General features: G+C 35.2%; 1 pseudogene; it reads right to left on the bottom strand.

The window, feature by feature from the left end:
- The window catches only part of LOC149153783 (DNA replication licensing factor MCM6-like), a 44,992-nt pseudogene that overhangs the window by 12,977 nt on the left and 18,945 nt on the right, over positions 1 to 13,070 (bottom strand).

Raw genomic sequence — 13,070 nt, 5'->3', positions numbered from 1 at the left:
AAATATATTTCAGTTGTGAGAAAAAATAATAACAAATAGAGAAATTAAATTGCACATTACTATAATCTTACTTTTGAGAGTACTATAATAGCCTTACCATGGCCAAACCAGAATGTTAGTTCCCCGAATACAGCGACACGTTCATCGTAGAGGCATCACGATTCATTGTGATCGATGTGTAATTGTTGCATTGGAGTAGGAATGGGCCGTAATGAATTTCAGTCTCTGTCCGCATAGAATCCTACCTATACACAGCTCAGTAAAAGAAAGATTGTACTTGAAAACTTTGGTATCCATAAAGCGGAGGGTAATTCTATCTATGTCATTGTATGCCCATATGGCACTGTATTACGATAATCAGAAATAAGACTACGCGCAAAAAACAATAAACATAAGTGGACGAAATGAAGGTGCAGTACCTGCACTATGTTGTCATGTGATTGTTGAGAATGAGAATTTCTAGGTTTGCGAGATCAATGGCAGGGCAGAAATGAGTCCCACCACCAAAAGGTATGAGTGTGTTTGACTTTTAAGTGTAAAATATAGCTACTAACAGCCCAAGATTATCAATACCAAATATTTCACATTCAGAACTTAATATGTTGTTTAAGATGACATACCTTGACTAACAGCGGAAGATGTAATGGCTGCCATCTTCTGTCTTCTGTCTTCTGTCTTCTTCTCAGAATTCGGTTTCTCTCCTCTTGCCCTCACTTCCTTTATGTGCTTCTTGATGGAGAAGAATGCAACTCTTGTGTGGGAGAGAGAGGACCCAATTCTTTATATATTATTTAACTCTAATCTGGTACGTCCATCATATACCAATTCAACGCTTAAGATCTAATGCTTTAGATTAGAAACTGCTTTAGTGCTTTAATGCTTTAATGCTTTTAACCGGGTCACATTAAGATTTAGAAACTGCAGATTTCTAACATTCTCCCACTTGACCCGATTATTCATAATATTAAGTGTTGAACATCATACTATGATAAATTGCTGAGAGTTATGGCGGTTGTGCACTATTAATTCAATGCATTCCCTTCCATATACTACAATACCAGCAATCCATCAATTCATACTCATAATTTATATAAAACAGCATAATGGTCCACATAATGTCTTATATCATAATGATTAAACATAATATCTTTATAAGACTCTTTCTTGTTTAAAATTACATAAAATACGTACTACTTCATTAAAACAAGAGACACATAATTGTATATCAGAAACACATAAAAGAGCTCAGAATGTCACACATCAATTATTATTAATACAACCAAGACCCATTCTTTGAACATGTTCCTTAAATTGTCTTGGTTGTAACCCTTTCGTCAAAGGGTCTGCAATCATAAGTTCTGTCCTGATGTGCATGATTGACACTCTTTGTTTCTGAACCTCATCTTTCACAACAAGATACTTCAGATCTATGTGTTTGGCACCTTTAGAGTACTTGTCGTTCTTTGAGAAAAATACTGCTGCAGAGTTATCACAGTAAATTTTCAGCAGCTTGCTAATGGTGTCGACAACCGCAAGTCCTGAAATAAAGTTCCGCAACCATAACGCATGAATTGTGGCTTCAAAACATGCCACAAATTCTGCCTCCATAGTGGATGAAGCAACGATAGTCTGTTTCGCACTTTTCCATGATATGGCACCTTGAGCAAACATAAACAGGTAACCAAAAGTCGATTTCCTAGTATCGATGCATCCAGCAAAATCTGAATCGCTATATCCAATCACCTCTGATTCATTGGATCTTCTATACATGAGCATGTAATCTTTCATGCCTTGTAAGTACCTCAAAACTTTCTTTGCAGCTTGCCAATGTTCCCTTCTTGGATTACTTTGATACCTCCCTAACATACCGACCGCAAAGCTGATATCCGGTCTAGTACAGGTTTGAGCATACATCAGGCTACCAACAACAGATGCATATGGAATTGATTCCATTTCCTTTCGTTCAACATCATTCTTAGGACATTGCATGAGACTGAATTTATCACCTTTCTGTACAGGAACTATCCCAGGTGAACACTTACTCATTCCAAATCTCTCTAGAATCCTTTCGACATATCCTTTCTGAGACAATCCCAATATTCCTTGTGATCGATCACGGAATATTTCTATTCCAATCACATAGGATGCCTCTCCCATGTCTTTCATTTCAAAGTTCGTTGAGAGAAATTCCTTAGTCTCACGCAATATACTTAAATTATTTGCAGCAAGCAAGATGTCATCAACATAAAGGACCAGAAAAATAAACTTGCTCCCACTGATCTTTTGGTATATACAGTGATCAACCGTATTTTCCTTAAAACCAAAAGATGTAATAATGGTATTGAACTTAATATACCATTGCCGGGATGCTTGTTTAAGCCCATATATTGACTTCTTAAGTTTACACACCAATTGTTCTTTACCTTCTACAGAAAAACCCTCAGGTTGATCCATATAAACATCCTCATCAAGATCTCCATTCAGAAAGGCTGTTTTCACATCCATTTGATGTAACTCCAAATCATAATGAGCTACTATTATTCTTAGTGAGTCCTTTTTCGAAACAGGAGAAAATGTCTCCTTGTAATCAACACCATCTTTCTGAGTGTAACCCTTAGCAACAAGTCTAGCTTTATACCGTTCGATATTACCACTAGAGTCGTGTTTGGTTTTAAAAACCCATTTGCATCCGACTCTTTTACAGCCATGTGGTAACTCAACGAGATCCCAAACTTCATTATGTTGCATGGATTTCATTTCTTCTTTCATGGCATTAATCCATTCCTTTGACTCTTTACTTTCTACAGCATGTGAAAACGAAACTGGATCCTTATTGATTCCAATATCATAATCTGATTCTTGCATATAAACCACATAATCATCAGAAATAGCTGACCTATGATTTCTTTGAGGTCTTCTTAATGCTACTTGTTGTGGTTCATGCATATCAGTATTATGTAAGTCATTTTCTTCAGGAAGTACTTCTTCATTTATATGCTGTTCATTATCATCATGCTATTCTACAACAGCTGGAACAACATTTGGAGTAATAGTAGATGGAGGAACTATTCTAGGCAATGTAACATTTACCCTTGTTTCCTTTATTTCTACTATTTCTCTTCTAGTACTCCCACTGACTTCACCATTCTCAATGAATCTTGCATTACCAGTTTCTACAATTCTTGGACTATGATTAGGACAGTAAAACACATACCCTTTAGATTTCTCAGGGTAACCTAAAAAATACCCACTGATCGTTCGAGAATCTAATTTCTTTTCATGTGGATTATAAATTCTCGCTTCCGCTAGACAACCCCAAACATGCAGGTGTCTTAAGCTAGGTTTCCTGTTAGTCCATAACTCAAAAGGAGTCTTTTGAACAGCTTTACTAGGAACCCTATTCAACAAATAATTAGCAGTTTTGAGAGCATACGACCACAAATTCTTAGGTAGTGTAGAATCTGACATCATACTCCTAATCATATCTATTAACGTCCTATTGCGCCTTTCTGCTACACCATTTTGCTGTGGTGTACCTGGCATTGTGTATTGCGCACATATGCCATGACTTTCGAGGAATTTTGCAAATGGACCTGGACACTGGCCTGACTCATCATATTTACCATAATATTCACCACCTCTATCAGACCTTATGATTTTCACCTTTTTATCTAATTGCCTCTCAACTTCCTTTACAAATGTCTCAAGGACATTCACAGATTGAGATTTTTCATGAAGCAAATAGACATAACCATAACGGGAAAAATCGTCAATGAAAGTGATGAAATACTTTTCTCCATTAAAGGCTGGAGTGTCCATAGGTCCGCAAATATCAGTGTGTATTATTTCAAGAAGCTGGCTGCTTCTAGTGGCTCCTTTCTTATTATGTTTGGTTTGTTTGCCTTTAATACAATCCACACATAATTCTAGATCACTAAAGTCCAAATTTGACAAAATTTCATTACTTACTAATCTCATCATTCTTTCTTTGGATATATGACCTAGTCGTTTATGCCACAAGAAAGCAGAATTTTCATTCAACCTACTACGTTTACATCCAACATTATTTACTACATTCAACAAGGAATTCGCATAAGTGTCATTCAGTTTCAATTTATATAAACCATCAATTAGATTACCAAAACCAACATTATCAGTATTCTTGTATAAATCAAAACAACCAGATCCAATCACACATCTAAAACTAGAAATATCCAATTTACTTGCGGAAATAAGGTTTCTAGATAATGAAGGTACATAAAGGGTACTGTATAAGTCTAATACATATCCACTTTCTAGAATTAGACGATAAGTCCCAATGCCTTCAATTGAAGATTTCATTCCGTTTCCCATAAAGAGAAAACGATCTTCATTTGGATTTATGGTTCGGATCGTAAGAAATCCCTGCATATTGTTGGAAACATGAGTTGTAGCACCAGTATCAAGCCACCATGTATTAATAGGAACTTCAACTAAATTTGATTCAAAACATACGAAAGATAGACAACCTGCAAATCAAAAATGAAATAACTATAAGCTCATAACTAACGCGATTCAGATGTAGACATAATAGTATAATATAGCACTCCTTTGGGTAGATACTATCTTATACTTAACATAATTAAATACCAAAACATAAGTAGGTAATAAATATATTCAATTAAATAGAACTGACATCTTTGGATGATCAATATTTATTTAATCAAAATATCTATCAAACCTCATCATGTCAACTAGTTATAGAACAAGACTTTCCTTTGGGTAAGTTCTCAGGTTCTATCATTAGTGACGCCAGTTCTTAATTGGTATTATTATAACTGGCAATTTCTATCAATAATCATTATGTCACTTATGCACTAAATGATTATTCTGATTTTGACCACTTTGGTGATTAACAAAATCATAAATCTCATGTGCATAAATAATTTGCAAAACAACATTCTGATTTTGACCACTTTGGTGATTAACAAAATCATAAATCTCATGTGCATAAATAATTTATAACACATACCTTATGCAAAACAATCAGTCATAGAGCAATTACTTTTATGCCCAAATTTCAAACAATTATTTTGTACCAGTAAACTTTAATCGTGCAAAGCCAAAACAGTAAATGATGCACGAAAAGACCCTTCTAAACTTCAATCCAAATTATATTGAATATAAGTAATTAGGGTCCATATTTCCAACCAGCAAATGTGACCCTTGGAAACTAATACCCAAATTACAGGTCTTCCAAACAAAGTTCGGCCATAAAGAGGATTCTCCGCGAGCATATTGTAAGGGAAAATGTAATGTATTGTGCCCGTATCAGAGGTGGAGTCCCCAAAGTTAAAAACGGCTGGATATTCACAGCTACTATAACCCATTGCAGGCAGCAATGTCATAATCATAACTATACAAGCGCCACAGCGTTTAAACAAAAGAGAATTCATGATGACTCTGTATCCGACGGTCGGATCACGAATCTTGATTAACAGAAATCCAGGTGCAGTTAATGAGGGCAATGAAATAGTTGTTTTACAACTGGAACTCAAAAGCAACAGTGCCTCACCCCTCCGGAAACTCAAATCCCAATCTCAAAACTATGGAAAGCAATCATAATATCACGCTGGTGATCTTACTGTGCACAACTCACAAAAGCTAGATGTGGATCATGCGTGGTAAGGAAAATTTATGCCCGTCCACTGCATGCATGGCGTGATGTTGAGATCCCACGATAGGAGTCAACCTCTTATCCAATTGAGGAGATATTCAGGAGTCAGATTGGGGTTTATCAAGGGACTGCATCCGAATATACGACAAATGTTTTGAGTATATGTTCAGCCAAAAGATTTAAACGTACCCCATACCGGCTGAAATTTAAGGCGAATATACGACACGAGAAGGGGAGGGCGGATTCCAATTAATTCCCGTTGGCTTAAGACTTCGATTAATGGAAGAAAAAACCAGACGTTATGCAGAATTTGCTTGCGGTGGATTTGTTTCATGATCATTTCATGAAACCCCCACAATTTCCCGAAGGCTCAATCACATGAGTAAAGCACAGAACAGATCAATTGCAATTATAGGAAATATTCAGTTATTGATTGTGGCTCCGATACCAAATGTAAAATATAGCTACTAACAGCCCAAGATTATCAATACCAAATATTTCACATTCAGAACTTAATATGTTGTTTAAGATGACATACCTTGACTAACAGCGGAAGATGTAATGGCTGCCATCTTCTGTCTTCTGTCTTCTGTCTTCTTCTCAGAATTCGGTTTCTCTCCTCTTGCCCTCACTTCCTTTATGTGCTTCTTGATGGAGAAGAATGCAACTCTTGTGTGGGAGAGAGAGGACCCAATTCTTTATATATTATTTAACTCTAATCTGGTACATCCATCATATACCAATTCAACGCTTAAGATCTAATGCTTTAGATTAGAAACTGCTTTAGTGCTTTAATGCTTTAATGCTTTTAACCGGGTCACATTAAGATTTAGAAACTGCAGATTTCTAACATTAAGGCGCACCTAAAACACAAAATATTCCTAGTCATTTCACAAACTTCCAGAACGGTTAAAAATGAAATGTCATCCATGATAACTAGACTCAAATCTTGAAGGATCCAACTTTTGTGGGTCACTGAAAAACGCTGGACTATGATGAAGTTTTGTGAACAATGGCATCATCTTTCATGCAGAATCGATGAGGTAACATGTACAAGAATACCATATAACAAATCAAAAGGTAAATAGATCTTTAAAATCTTACTTAACAGGGATGAATAAAATCTATTTAACTATTCATATATTTAGGTTTTCCGAATATTTATGTTCTTCCTCACATGTAAACATGTCATGTTAAAAAAAATAAAAAAGAAAACAAAGGAAAGCTATTTTTCATGTTAAAAAAGAATAAAAAAGAAAACAAAGGAAAGCTATTTTTTTAATATTGAGGGGAAAAAATATTTTATTATTAGTATAGGTTTATATTAAGTATAGATTTAATATAAATTAAAAGATCATTTTTTTTCAAGTTTAAATTTTTTTAGAGAGTAAAATATAATGTGTATTTTTTCATTATTTAAATTGTATTTTTAAATGCTATATATAGTATATATAAGATTAAATGAACATTTTAACCATAAAATTTCTAGTTAGTACAAGTTGAAGAAAAACCTACTATAACTTTCATATTTTAGTCTTACTATTTTTACTACTTGAAAGCCCCCATTTTACTAACTAGGATACCATAGATATATGTGCTCATTAAATATCTGATAATACAGAAAGATTTTACTAACAAACATACGTGTTATGCCTGCAGGGTGACCATAAGTAAATAGATAGCAACATTTGCATTGACTCGAATTATTCACAAAAAGTCTTAAAACATTAATTGAATAAAATAAATTCTATTACCTCAATGCAGAATTCTCCACTATCTGGCTCCTTTACCACAGTTGTCGTTAAGCCTAGAGTAGAAGAATACAATGCTAGATACAACCCTAGATACAATGCTTGATGCATACCTGCAAAAATACATGTCAAGGATATATATCTCATAATAACCTAGATGAATATTTAGTTGCAATTAAACATCCCTCTTTAAGAAACCTGATGTGTTGTACTAATATTATGAAAGATGCTTATTAGTTACAGTGTTTTAAAGCATTTCATGCATATGTGCATTAAACTCTCGCAAAAGAAACTAGTAATTTTGATAAAGGATTCTGGTGTGCTTTGGATAACATAGATGCATGTGAGGACACACAGATCTTCTAGTTGTAAGTTAACTTCACATGGTAACATGTATGCCCAATAGCTAAAAACAATAACATAATAGATACTTTAAGTGGAGTTGATTGAACTTATGTTTTTTTAAATAACTAAGGATGGTGACACGCAGCCAGACATGCATGATGCCATTAATAGAAATGTATTTTTTTATGGTGAATTTTTAAATTTACGAGATTATCAAAAGCAAATTTCCCTGGTCAATCATTGAGCAGTTTAGAAACACAAGAATATCTTTTATATATCAAGAGCTAGAAAATGTCCTTCAAGAATTGTGACTTGGCACAACTTGGATCTCTAGCGATGCACATGTTAATGTCCCCTCTTAAATTGATTCCCTCATGAGTCTATTTATTTACTCCACCCAGAAGCATAAGAAACACTACTTGCTTGACCTCTTGATGACCCAATACAGTTGGTGCAATACTTTCAACCTATTTATTAAAGAAATCCATGGTGCCTCCCATTCTTTGGATCTCATCTATTTCTTCCATCTGCCCACATAAAGACAACATTACCTACCTTAACACGATATACAACTTCAACCTTGACTTACAATATTGCATTAGCTAATATTCAAAATATGTTCAGGGAAATACAAAATTTATAGAAAAGAAAATATTATAAAACCATAACGGACAGGAAAAAATATATGGACCCTTCTAAAAACACTGGCATGATAATTACTTTCACATCCAAACACATCCTCATGAATGTGTCCAGAAGCCATTGTATGAATACATGGAATAGGATATAAAAGCCACAGAAATGAGAAGCAGGTAAGACCATAAATACTATTATAAATCTTTCAATGAGCCCACAAAATAAAGCAATAAACAATATGTAGTTTATGACAAGCATAATAACACAGGGCACAATGACAATTCATTGATGAATTTCCACGTCGTTCAGGAAACTAGACTTACATTGCAAACCGCACATAAAACATACAAGAATGCAATGTGTAGACAAAGCATACCCAGAAATCATTAGGATTTTCACATTCTATTTCTTCAAAAATTAACAATGCAATGTCACTCGAATTCATAGTGGAAGTTGAACATGATAGTCTCAATCCAGTCAGAGAATAAGGTATGCCCACACATCATAAAGAGCATGTTGTAGTGCAACCAGTGTAATATCGAAGCATGAACCTACTATTGGTACTACAACTCTGACCAAATAATGACAAATACAATAACAAACGAAAGAGAACTATGAAAATTAAGCTAAAACTAAAATGAATTGTACACAAGCAGGTAATGGAAATTGTGAAGGCAATAGCCAATAGATATCCATAATGAGCATAGGAGCTCCGCACATTTTGAGAAGAGAAGCAAGTTCTCTACATGTAACAGTAACGATCATGACGAGCAGCATTAGAGATTCAACTAAACATGGGAAAATTAAAATTGACACGGGCCCTACATTTGCAGCCAGCTAGAATATTGAGTTGTCAGTGTTATTGAAAATTCCTATCCAGAGAAAACAACAAAGTTGTTGATAAAGGCCCGAGGATCCGAGGATTGGATTAGAAATGTTTCATGCTAAAGACGGGTTTAGAAAAGACAGGTAAAAAAGGATACAACTGGATGCTTTAAATCACCGAAGGTTTACCACCACATTCTGACAGAGCATATTAGAAAATTGAGAGAATATTACCATAAAATGGGATGTATCATATTCTTCACTATCTTTCTTCACTCTTTTCTTGTCATGAAGTTGCACATGATGATAAAAGGCTACTTAATTCCTTGAACAAACCACTAGAACAAGTTACAATTTGTAAGCATAATCATTGATCTAATACAGTAAAATGCAACAAGCCCTATAATACATGCACAGAATTGGCAACAAATGGTAGACGATACGAGAGATATCGTATAACGAGAGATTTAATCCCACAGGCTCCATAACCACTAGATGCACTTCAGTTTTGAGGACCATCTGTGCGAGATTTTTCTCTGTCAGGAGGTGAGGATAAGGCTTATATCTTTGGTATGACAACAACGAAATATCATCTTGAAATAGAAAACACCATTAACTCAATAGCTGCAGAAAAAAAGGACTACCCAATAGCACATTAAGTTAAAAGGTATTGTGTGACACCCCTGTCTCACCCAAAAAATAAAATGAAAGAAAAGATATAATGACAATAACAACAAAAAGTGTCTGATGAACTTTTGTCATATTGATAGGTGTCTCTTTATTGGAATTGGAAATTTTAATTATTTTGCTAACTAATCTTTTTAATCTGGTAGTCTAAATTGAAAGATCCCAATATATTCTCTTCATAGCCACTACATCAATAAATAAAATTTAAACCACTAACTTTTTTTCATATCTAAATCACATATTTAAACTATACTTAAATTATTTTGTAGTATTTTTACAAAATATGATTAAAAATTTACTATATCATGAACCAATAGTTAACCAAAAAATACGGAGAGATGGACCAAGCCATAAAAACAACTAAACAATTTCGGATTTATAAAATCACAATTAAAATCTACTAAACGGCCTGCCACGTATCATGTAAGGAAAAACAAAGTGGAGCTACAGTGACGAGAAGTCCTCCATCATCAGATTTAATGAGAAATAAAATGGTACTACAGTTAGTAGAAGTCCTCCATCCGTAGTTGTTAGCAACGTGGCGCCTACACCTTTAGAATACATGTTGTTAGCATTCAAACAAAATTCCAAAAAATCGCATGCTCCGGAATTAAAAAACCCAATCAACCTGGCAGTTGGGTTATGAAATGTCGTACTTTTCTATTTCAATAAAAAAAAATCATTCAAAAAATCTGGGAAACATTTATATTTAGGTTGTGTAGAACCAAGATTTGTTGGTTGGTGAACATTCTGAAGGATAACAATGCATTTATTGTTATTATTATGGCTAATAAAACGCTAATATACTTGGCCAAACTTGATTACTAAACCTTACGATTAAACTAAATATTAAAAAAAAACAATATTAAACCCTAGGGTGATACCTACTTTGATACGTGTCTTTAGTCTTGACGGGCTGGTTGGATCATAAAAGTAGCTTGAGATGGTTAGTTAGCTCGAAATTGGATACATTTAATTATTTGGAAGTTTCGTTATCTCTCATCAGTTTCAAAAACATAAACTAACATAATTGCTTCCTTCAAATGTTAAAATATTATTATGCGATAATCAATGTATGTAAATTTAATATTATTATTAATATTAAGTTTATTATTAAAGTTTAATAATTAATATTAATATTAATTAGTAATAATAAAAAGTTTTGTTAAGGTTAATATTAAAGTTAATAATAATTAATAATTATTATTAATATTAATGTTAATGTGACTATTAATATTAATATATTATAATAGTTATTAAAGTTAATAATAAGTCATGTTCAATTATGAGAAATTTAGGTTAACAATGGTCAATCATGATTAACTATAGATAAACAATGGTCAACTATAACCATATAATTGCTAACCATAACCATACAATTGCTAACCATAGTGAAAATATAGTTAACAGTGTTTAAAATATGGTGAACATAGACAACTATAATCAACTATAGCCACTCAAACAATTGTTATTCATAGTCATATAATAATAATAGTTATCAAAAATATTAATAATAATATTATTACAAATTTACTGAAGTTAATAATAAAATTTCATATTAATATTAAAATTAATATTAACAACTATTAATAAATATTAATATCAATGTTAATATCACTATTAATATTAATACTAACGAAATATTATTAATATTATTAATATATCATAGTAATTATTAAAATTAATAATAATAATAATAATAATATTAATAATATTAATATTAAAGTTTATGTAATTATAAATATTAATTAAAAAAAAATAAGATATCAAGGAGAGAGGATGGAGACGGGTAGGGTTATTTCGCGAACAGAGTTAGGTTAGGGTTTCTGTGAACCCTGCAGCAGCTGAAACCCGCCGCACTCCGTTCTTACTCGCCGCGAATGTAACCTCCGTCCTCCACTCAGCCGTTTACTGTCACCTTCCGGTCGCATCGCGCCTTGCGGGGATATACTCTACCTGAGCTACGACTTCCGGACTCTACTGTGGCGGTTGCATTTTCACCCTTCATCGGTCCGTTAACTGCAACCTGTCCTTTTCTCCGGGATTCTTTGTTTCCTCAAGGTTTTCGCCGTTCCGAGACGCAGCTGGCCATGGATGACCTGGAGGTTGTCGATTACTCCGCTGACCCGCTGGAGGGGGTCCCCATCTGGCAAACCCCAAATGCCAGCTCAGAAGGTATGTTTTACGAAGACTTCTCCGAGAATTTCTCACAGTATACGCTTGGCGAACAGTCTAGATCTCTACCTGTGGTTCTCCTGGACGAACCTCCCACTTGGCCGGCCCTCTCAATGCCTCCTCTCTCGCCGTCAACCCTCGGTTTTGTCACTGAATGCCTAAACCCTAACCTCGGTTTAGACCCTCAAGTAGTCAGCACTTATTCCCGTTTACCGCTCAACCCTACTCTGCTTCCATCCTCATCCGGCCCCTTGGGTTGTCCTGGTCCCTCCTCCGGTTGTTTTACCTCCGTACCCCCGCTTTCGGGCCCCCCCCCTGCTGCCGGTCACGAAATCCCTGCGGTAATCCCTGCCTCCCATCATTTCTCGGTTCCATTACATGCCTCTGCTCCGGTTCCCGGACCATCGTTGAACCCTCCCCCTCCTGGCGGACCTAAAAGGAAATCTAAGTGTTTCAAATCTAGAGAGGACGATTACTTCCTCAGACTGGAAGAGGACATACAGTGGGGTGAAGTGATGGACTTCGCAGATCGGGTCTTGGTCGGCCGCATCAGAGGTCGCAGCTATTCGGCGGCACGATTGAAGGCTTGGGCAACCGAGGTTTGGGGAAATCACCTGGTGGATATCCCATTTGTGCAGACATTTGTGAGAGGATGGTTCGCACTAAGATTCGCGTGTGCTGACCATACTAACTAGGTTCTGTCCTCACATTGGCACTTCGAGCACGCACCTGTGCTCCTAAAGAGATGGACACCTTTGTTTGATCCTGAGACAGAGCAGATTGGGGTCGGACCTATTTGGATTCGGCTCCCGGGCCTTCCTCTGCAATACTGGTCTGAAGAAATTTTCAAGCGCATTGGTAATTCACTAGGCACATATATGGGCTACGACAAATCTTATCTCCAGACTAGCATGATGGCTTATGCCAGGATCCTCATAAACATGGACACCAGGGGCGGTCTTTATGAGCACATTACTATCCAGTGGAGAGACACG

Source organism: Pinus tabuliformis, chromosome 9, assembly GCF_031772625.1.
Source record: "Pinus tabuliformis cultivar Carrire ecotype Pingquan chromosome 9, CPIR1, whole genome shotgun sequence".
Taxonomy (NCBI): domain Eukaryota; kingdom Viridiplantae; phylum Streptophyta; class Pinopsida; order Pinales; family Pinaceae; genus Pinus; species Pinus tabuliformis.
Note: the sequence above shows the minus strand (reverse complement) of the source record. Positions and strands in the feature narration are given on the sequence as shown.